This window comes from Mastomys coucha, unplaced genomic scaffold (assembly GCF_008632895.1).
Source record: "Mastomys coucha isolate ucsf_1 unplaced genomic scaffold, UCSF_Mcou_1 pScaffold9, whole genome shotgun sequence".
In the NCBI taxonomy this organism is placed as follows: domain Eukaryota; kingdom Metazoa; phylum Chordata; class Mammalia; order Rodentia; family Muridae; genus Mastomys; species Mastomys coucha.
The window spans coordinates 56,426,763-56,436,068 of NW_022196915.1; the positions used below are offsets into that span (position 1 = coordinate 56,426,763).

Below are 9,306 nucleotides of genomic sequence, written 5' to 3' on the forward strand. Positions count from 1 at the left end.
CTCTATGTGGGTGGGGTCTGGTTGGCAGTCCGTAAGGGGCTCTCCTTTGATGGTTAGAGTCTGGCCCTCAGTTCTAGCCCCTTTTATCTGTCTCCCCTGAGGAGGCTCTATTACAGGCTCCTGCTGCTGTGAATTTCACCTGTCTTCACAGCCAATGCCACCTTGCCTCAGGCGCCATGAGCCAACATGACCCTTTCCTCACACCAGTTGTTTCTATCAGGGATTTATTTACCTGGTCACATTGACATAAAACGTCACTAACACTCACAGCACCTCTTCCCGACATGTCAGAGCATGACGGCTACTATTCCTTACCAACTTAACGGGATTTAGAATCACTTTGGGGAACCTGCTTCAGGGCACATCTGTGAGGGTGTTCTCAGGAAGGCTTAGCTGTGAAGGAGACCCACCTCGGACGTGGGCAGCCCCATCCCATGGGCTGGGGTCCTGGACAGAATAAAAAGGAGAAAATGAACTGAGCAGTGGTATCCATAGCTCTCTCTCCAGCCTCATTCTCCTCCACCATGTCCTCCTCACCATGATGGACTACTCAGACCATAAGCTATGATAGACCTATTAACTTGTTTGTATTTGGTCACTGTCACAAGAGAAACAATTAATCCACAAAGCACGATGGAAGTCCCAGATCCTGGGTGGAGTCCCCCCACCAAGCCCCCCATTTACCCATCACAGATACTCCTTCCTCAGCACTGTGCAAAGAAAGGGTCCAACGGACTAGGAGCCAGTCCTGCTGTGAAAGAAAGGCTTTGGGCTTCAGGGCAGTGCCCAGCTGGTATCCTGTTCGGCTCACCCTCCCAGTGAGGATCAGCTGCTCACTGCAGCCTCCCAGGAAGGAGGTTCTTAACTAGATTTCCCATGCAGAACTCTGCGGGGGAGGTTCAAGCCTCTACCCACTGAGGGCTAAATTTGTGTTCCACCCATCATCATCACGAGCCGTGGGAGCCCAGGGCGACTGTGTTTGTACTTCAGCTGTTCCATGGGTGCTCAAGTCCTTTCCCAAGGACCACAGCTGAGTCCATGGAAGGTGCTCTTCCTTAAGAAGAAGACACAAGCCCTTCCACCCCAACCATGTCCTGCTCCAGGCCGAGTGCCCTGAATGGGAGGAAAGGAACCTGCGTGGTTACGATGGGAGGCTTGGTGAGGATTTTGAGGAAGCTAGACTTTAGGGCCGTGGTCCTTGTCCCTATCTCTGCATGAGAACCCTCTTGGGAGGAAGCCCAACTCAGTGCTAATGCCTGTGTGTTTGTAAATCCAAACCTCTGCCAGGGAAGTGGAGCCTAGCCCTGGTGCTCTGGAAATCACCACGGGTGATACTTGGACGCAGGCAGGATTAGGCATCATCTTGGAGAACAGGGCTTTTTAGGGGCTGGGGACATGGCCCAGTGGGTATAGCATCTGCCTAGCAACCATAAGGACCTGAGTTTGCATCCCCAGCGCCCACTTAAATAGCTAGAGGTGTGGCATCTATAATCCTGGTTTATCAAGGTGGAAACAGGATCCCTGGGGCTCACTAAAAAGACAATCTAGCCAACTGGTGGACTCCAGGATCAATGTGAGACCTTGCCTCAGAGAAGTGATTCATCACTGACCTCTGGATTCTATATCTGTGTACACAGACACACAGACATACACATACACACACACACACACACACACACACACACACACACACACACACACACAGCCTAAACTTGACTGTGATCCTGACCTGGTCCTGTCAGCCCAGATTCCACTAAAGGAATGCTATAGGCAACAAGCTACATCCATCCATGGTCCTTGGAAAACGGGAGCACAGGCCCCATGTCCCTGTAAGCCTCCAAGTGGACTTCATAGTCAGCTGGCAAGAGTCAAGAGCCCTGCTCAAAAGTGGACCTGAGGTTGGTTTTACTTGAGAGTGGCAAGACGGGCAAACAGAACAGAGTGCGACCAAGGAGCAAGCTTTTATCTCAAGACATGAAGTGCTGCATACCAGGAAGGACCACAAGATTTGGGTGGCAGATCATGAGGCAGAGGGAGCAAGGCAGAAGCAGCATTGGACCTTGGGGTACTTGCTGTTGCTATAACCAAATACTGTAGTCCCAGTAGCTGTGAAGAGTAAAGATCTCTTTTGCCCATGGTTCAGGAGGCTGAGAACACAGTAAAAGCACGTCACACCATGACACTATTTTTATAAATCCATTAACGTCATCACAGGGACCTTCTGCCCTCACGATCTCATCTAACCCTCCTTACCCCCACAGGCCACACCTCCAAACTCCATTAAGTTTCCACCACTCAAATTTTGAGAGATCCCTCTCTATTACAGCTTTCTCAGATAGAGGAGGGAAAGGCAAGCATGCAGACAGGGTTAAGATCAACTGGCTTAAACAGTTCTGGTGGATGCTGGCAAACCCACCACCCTCTGCCGTGCTTGTCCTAGTTTGTCTTTGTAAACTGGAAACAAACATAGACAACCTGGGAAGAGGGCATCTCAATGGAGGAACTGCCTCCATCAGATTGGCATGTGAGCTCCCATGTGGGTATTTTCTTACTGGCTAATTGGTAAAAGACAGCCCAGCCCACTGCAGGTGGTGTCCTCCCTCGGCAGGAGGAGCTGAGCTACATAAGAAAGGCAGCGAGCAAGCCAATAGGCGGCTTCCCTCCATGCTTTTCAGCTCAAGCCTTGAGTCTCTGCCTTGGCTCCCCTCAGTGATAGACATTAACCTGTAAACCTCATAAATCCTTTCCTCCCCAAGCTGATTTTTATCACAGGAACCAAATAGGAACCAGAACAATGATTCCATCGGGGAGAGTGGCTCAGCTTTCTAAGAGATGTGGTTGAGGTTGTGAGCCTCAGCAAGGTCACTTTGCCTTTGGAGAACGAGTATGTTCTCTTTGAGAAGTGGCCAGCTCTAGAAGAAGCTTCTCTCCAGGTCATCAAAAGCACCAGAAAATCAAAGGCAGGATTAACAGGGGCTTCATCTTTTCAGTATCTCTGGGACTCATGACTGTCCTAAGAGCTACTGAAGCACGGTTATAATCTGTCCTAGGATTATTTCTACATCCCTTCTTCTCTCTGTGGAAGAGGACTGTGTAAATGACCAGTTGAAATGAAGGGGCATTGGAGACTTTCATGTTCATATCCATATTGGGGCAGCATTGATGCAGCCTTGGCATTTGACTTAGCTTGGGCTGGGTACTATTATTTTGTGCCACTCTGACCAAAAGTCTTAGTAGGAATGACCCAGTGGGGAAAGAGTTATTTTGTGTCACAGTTTTAGCCCATCATGCTGGGGAGGAGAGGACAGAGATGGTGATGGTAACATGTGGCAGAGGTTCTTTGCATTTTGATAGATCAATAAATAGAGGCATTAAGTCAGAGCCAGGGTGGGATATAACATCAAAGACCCACCCTTCTGCTAGCCTGGTTCCACTTCTCACAGACTCAACAGCCTCCCAAAAATATTGCCACAAGCTAGGGTCTAATTGTTCTACACATGAGTCTGACTAGGCCTCTATAGCAACAATTCCATTTATTCATTATAGCAACAAACATTTATTCTTGTAGATCGTAGGCTAGACATCCAAAGCTCTAGTTGCATGCAGATTCAGTGTCTGGAGAAGGCTCACTTCCTGATTTATAGGGCGCTCTCTCTTGATAAAGAGGGAAGGTTAAGAGTAAGCTTTAATGTGTCTCTTATAAGGATAATAATCTCCCTCACCAGGACCCTTACCTTGCCCTCTAATCACCTCCTAAACTGTAATCACATCCAAATGCCAATCCATTGTGGATTAAGGCTTCAGGTATAAAGTCATCTTGGTTCATCCATACTCCACCCTAGGCAAGGACTATATTTCAGCTTACAATTCCAGATGATAGTCCATCACTCTGGAGAAGTCAAGAAAGGATCTTCAAACAGCTAGTCACATCCCATAAGCAATGAAGAACCAAGGAAAATGGATGTCTGCATGCTCACTTGCTTACTTGCTTGCTTGTACTCAGCTTGATTTCTCCTCTCGTATATGCTCCAAGATCTCCTGCCTAGGAAATGGTGCTACTCACAGCGGGCTAGGTCTTCCCACATCAATCAACTGAAGACAATCATCCACAGACAAACCTAATGCAGACAGTTCCCTCACTTAGAGTCTCTTGAGTCATTCTAGATTGTGTCAAGTTTAGCAGAGATAACTATCACACCATCCTACACATCCATCCCTCTCTAGGCATCTCCCCAAGAGAAATGAAGACGAACATGTCCACCAAGATATGTACAAGTGTTCATGTCGGCATCACTAGTACTAAACAAAACAACCCAGGTTTCTGTCAACCAGACAAGTAAAATGTCTTCACATGCAGTAAGATGCTTTTCTGAAAGAAAGGAAAAAAAAACCTGACACATATTGATATGTAGTGCCATGTGGAAGAACTTCCGAGAACGATGCCAAGAAGAGAAGCTACGCACGCAAGACCACATGTGACATGATTCCATTCATATGGAGTGCTCAGAAAAGGCAAAAGGAGATTGGAAATGAACAAAACAAATTAGTGATTGCATAGCTATGGGGAAGGACATAGGCTCAAGGTCATTTGGGAGATGAAAATATTCTCAGTACGGCTTATAGATAGCTCCACAGCCCTTGTTCAATTACAAGAAACCCGTTGAAATATACGTTGAAAGAGGTGGGCTTGTGACGTGTCAGTTATAATGGACACATATTTTAAGAATTCATCTGGGTGCTGAGGATGTGGCTCATTGGGTAGAGGGTTTGCCCAGCCTGCATAAAGCCCTTGGTCTAGTCTCCAGCAGTGTACCATCAGGGTCTGGTAAGACACACCTGTAATCTCAGCTCTCAGGAGGCAGAGGCAGGAGGAACACAAGTTCAAGGTTATCTTCATCTGCACAGAAAGTATGGGGGTCAAGATAGGCTACATGAGACCCTGCATCAAAACAGGGAAAATCAACCAACCAAGCAATAAAACAACAACAAAAAAGAGCACATCTGGCCAAGTCTGTGCTTAATTCTGCCTCTAAGTCATCAGCATGACTCTAGGCTTCATAAGCCCAGCCCCAAGTACCCTGTGCATGCTTTGTAACAAGGTTTGACTTGAGTATTTTATCCTTTAAAAATGGAGCACAGGAGCTCTCCTTTCCTCAGGCTGCCGGAAGATGGCAGACACTCTGACGGAGTGTGCTTACCCAAAGCAGCCTACACTCGTTCAAAGCAAGGAGTGTGTTTTGACATACTGGCAAGGACAAAACTCCCTCAGTACCACACAAACATTGGTCTAGGCTTCAAGACGCCCACGGAGGCCACCCAGGGCACCCACATAGGCAGGAAATGCCCCTTCGCTCGTGACTTCTCCATCTGAGGTCGGATCCTGTCTGGTGTCATGTCCAAGATGAAGATGCAGAGAAGTATGGTCATCCAATGGAACTATCTCCATTACATCTGAAGGTACAATCACTTTGAGAACTATCCCAAGAACATGTCTGTGCCCCTGCCCCCCTGTTTCAGGGGTGTGGATGTAGGTGACAGTGACCAAGATGAAGATGCAGAGAAGTATGGTCATCCAATGGGACTATCTCCATTACATTTGAAGGTACAATCACTTTGAGAAGTATCCCAAGAACATGTCTGTGCCCCTGTCCCCCTGTTTCAGGGGTGTGGACATAGGTGACATTGTCCCTGTGGGAGAGTGCAGGCCCCTGAGAGAGACCATTTGCTTCAATATGCTCAAGGTCACTGAGACTGATGGCACCAACAAGCAGTTTCAGAACTTCTGAGGGGACTCTGGCCAACTCCCTAGAATAAGTAGTCATTTTCCAATTTAAGAGAAAATGGAGTGCGCATTCCCAACCTCTCTGCTATGAGGCTATCTCTTGAGAATTCTTTACACGAGTGAGGACAAGCCTGAAGGCCTGCCTCTCACCACATCTTCCATTTTACGTTGTAAACTGAAGTCTGGGTTTAGCAGGTCCTGTATTCACAGGGCTCAAAAAAGCCAAATAACGATGTAGATGCCTCTCTGCCTCCTCCATCTGCCCCGAGCACTCTACCACCATCCGCACCCTTAGTTAATCATTTCAAATATGTTCCTGCAGTTTGTGAATGAGGAATGTCCCCCATAGTCTTGGGCATTTGAACATCTGATCCCCCAGGTGGTGGCACTACTTATGGAGCACAGCCTTGCTGCAGGAAGTATGTCACTGGGGCAGACTTTTGAGTCCTCAGCTGACTGCTGTTGCCACCATGCCTGGTGCCTGCTGCTACGACTCTGCACCATGATGTTCCATTATCCCTCCGGAACCACAAACCCAAACCAGCGCTGCTTTCTATAAGTGGTCTTGGTCATGATGTTTCATCATGGCAACAGAAGAGTCACTATTAGTTTATCCACATACAAGCAAGCACATTTGAAGAAATACTTTAACTGCTAACCTGAAAGTAAGATTGTCCCTCTTCCTGCTTTTCCCACTTAATCTACCCTGGAGATCTCCCCAAAGCACACACAGGACGTTGCACATGGGGGGTACGTGGGCAGTGCACAGATGCACGTGTGTGTAGAGGCCAGCAGTCCATGTTGAGCATCCTCATCCATTGTTCTTCACATTATGTCTTGAGACAAGTTTCCCACAAAACTGGGAAGTCACCAATTAGGCTAGTCAGGATAGCCAGCGAGCCCCAAGGACCGTCCTATCCCCACCTCCCAGGGATGAGATTATAGGCACACACTGCTACAACTGACTCTTCAAAAGTGCGGATGCTAGGGATCCTAACTTAGGTCTTCAGGCTTACACAGCAAGCTCATTGCCAACTGAGCCATCTCCCCAACCCTCTCTGTATTCTATTTCATAGTATAACCAATACCTTACCCACTTTGCAATGATTCACCCTCAACTAATGTTTAAGTTACAATAAAATTTATAGGCATTGATTAGCAATTATCTATAAGCCCCCTCCCCCACCAAGCAACCTCTGTTCTCTCCTCTGTTGCCTGTTTGTCTGTTTCTGCTACCACACACTGATGCAACCATATATTATTTGACATTTCATGATTGTTTCCTTTACAAAGGATATAACATCCTCAAAGTTCACTCATGTAATATGCATATTACAATCACTCCCTTTTAAGAGCTGAGAGTCTGCTGTGTATATAGATGGTCGGTGACATACAAAGGCTTGGCTAAGGACTTTTTTTTTTTTTTTTGCTTTACAGTGGTATGAAAGTAATAGGTGTTGAATGGAAATCAGACTTTTTTACCTCTCCCTGGCTAGTGATAGCGTGATCCTATCTCATGATTCCCAAATCCAAGTGAATGTACTTCTTCTGAACACATTTAAGCTAAGCTATTATGATTGGCAGGTTACACGTGGTAAAGGCATGTTCAGTTTTCAGCTGATCTGCTAGCCATGGTTTATTGTGATATAACCCTATCACAAGCTAGGGAGCATCGCCATATACCATTGTTTCTTTATGGACATTTGGATGACTCTGTATCTTGACTATTGTGACTCCTGCTAGGGAGAACATAGGCGTACAGTTCTCAGAGACCCCAACTCCAGTTCCAGAAACAGGATCGCTGGATTATATGAACAGGCCCACCTTTCCAGTGCCTAGAAATCTCAGGATTCAAATGTTAGAACCCAAACAAAGATCATCTCCCTCAGCCTCTTTGTTTTTTGTTTTTTTGTTTGTTTTTGTTTTTTGTTTTTTGTGGGGTTTTTTTTTGGGGGGGGGGTTATTTTTGTTTTTTTAGGAAGAAGCCAGAAAGAGAGGCCTGAACTTGGGTCCAGGTCACTGTGTAACAAACATCTTACCAGGTCACTGTGATCCTGCCCTCCAGCCCCCAAGAGGTTTCTAAGCAGTCCCTGGGCTGGGCCAGGTCACATGTAGTAAGTTCAAATGGCTTGAGGACAACTCCATTCCTTATCAGTTAGTCACTGATGATTTTGGCTAGGAGGGGAATGATGGCTTTCTGCAGTGCTGGAGATTGACCCCAAGCATGTCATACAAGTTTTCTGCAGCCGGCCAGGGACAGCTGCCCAGCAGGCTCCCACTGTTTCAATGTTGACTGTACATCCTTCTCCCTCCACTCTGCTTACAGAAAGGGTCTCCATGGTTGAAAGAGAGTTTCCTCTTCTAGAAGACTGGCTGGCCTCTTTCTGTTACCACACCAGCCTATACACTCCTGTACACTCAGATCTCCCTCCAGTTGCCTGGCCCAGATCTGGAAGAGCTTGTTTCCTAATTTCTCTCATGAACAAGGTTCTGTTATTCTAACAAAATATCCGAAGGCTAGGATAGTTTATAAAGAGGAGAGGATTATTTGGTTCCGCATTCTAGAGATTCAAGGGCATCCCAAAACTTTATACTTGGTGCTGGTGAGGACCCTTTAGTAGGTGACATCACAATGTCAGAGAATATGCAAGGATCACAGGGTGTGCTTATATCAACTTGACACAAGCCAGAGTTATCTGTAAGGCAGGAACCTCAACTGAGAAAATGCCTCCATAAGATCAGTCTGTAGGGCAGACTCATGAATGAATGGCCCTTAGTTCCAATGAACCACAGTACCATCACAATGCCGACCAAGTACATAAGAAGTCTTGGGGAATGAATCACATTCAAACCACAGTAACTGTCAGGGGTGACCCCTAACAGATGAGCACTGTGGGGAGGACCATGAAGCACAGAGCCACCTACAAAGACTCTCCTGAACAAGAGCAGTGAGCAGAGAGGCCAGCAGGAGCATAGAAGAGCTACAGTAGGGACAGTGATGAGCTGCCAGGAAAGCCAGGGACAGGACTGAAGGGAAGCCCACGATGGGCAAGAATGCTCCTGGACGCTGTCTGAACAAGAAGGAAGATCCTGGATACTGTAGCTTTAATTTTTCCCCCCTAGACTTAAATATTTTAAGCACAAAAACATGTAATTTTTTTTGTCAGAAACTCTAGAAAATATAGAAAAACATAAAGATGAAAAAGACTCTGAATTATTCCACCCCTAAGAGAGCTGTCAGTCACCTACATATGTACTTCCTGGTTTCCCAGTCTTTTCATGACTTGTGCGGTGGCTTGAATGTGAAATGCCACCCATTATCTCATGCGTTTGAACACCTGGTGCCCAGCTGGTGGCGCTGTTTCAGAAGGCTGTGGAACCCTGAGGAGGAAGAGGGTCACCCTGAGGGCTCAAAGCCTGGCCCAGCTTCCTGTGCCTCCTAGTAAGGAATGCCATGTGACCAGCCGCCTCCTGCTCCTGCTTGCCCCTCAAATTCTAATCCCAAGTAAGCCCTTCCTCCCTTA

At 46.8% G+C, this 9,306-nt stretch overlaps 1 protein-coding gene and 1 pseudogene across 3 annotated transcripts in view; both read left to right on the forward strand.

Moving 5' to 3' along the window:
* The window catches only part of Pebp4 (phosphatidylethanolamine binding protein 4), a 231,144-nt gene that overhangs the window by 119,129 nt on the left and 102,709 nt on the right, over nucleotides 1-9,306 (forward strand). The window lies entirely within an intron of this gene.
* On the forward strand, nucleotides 5,169-5,846 carry LOC116084334 (annotated as a pseudogene).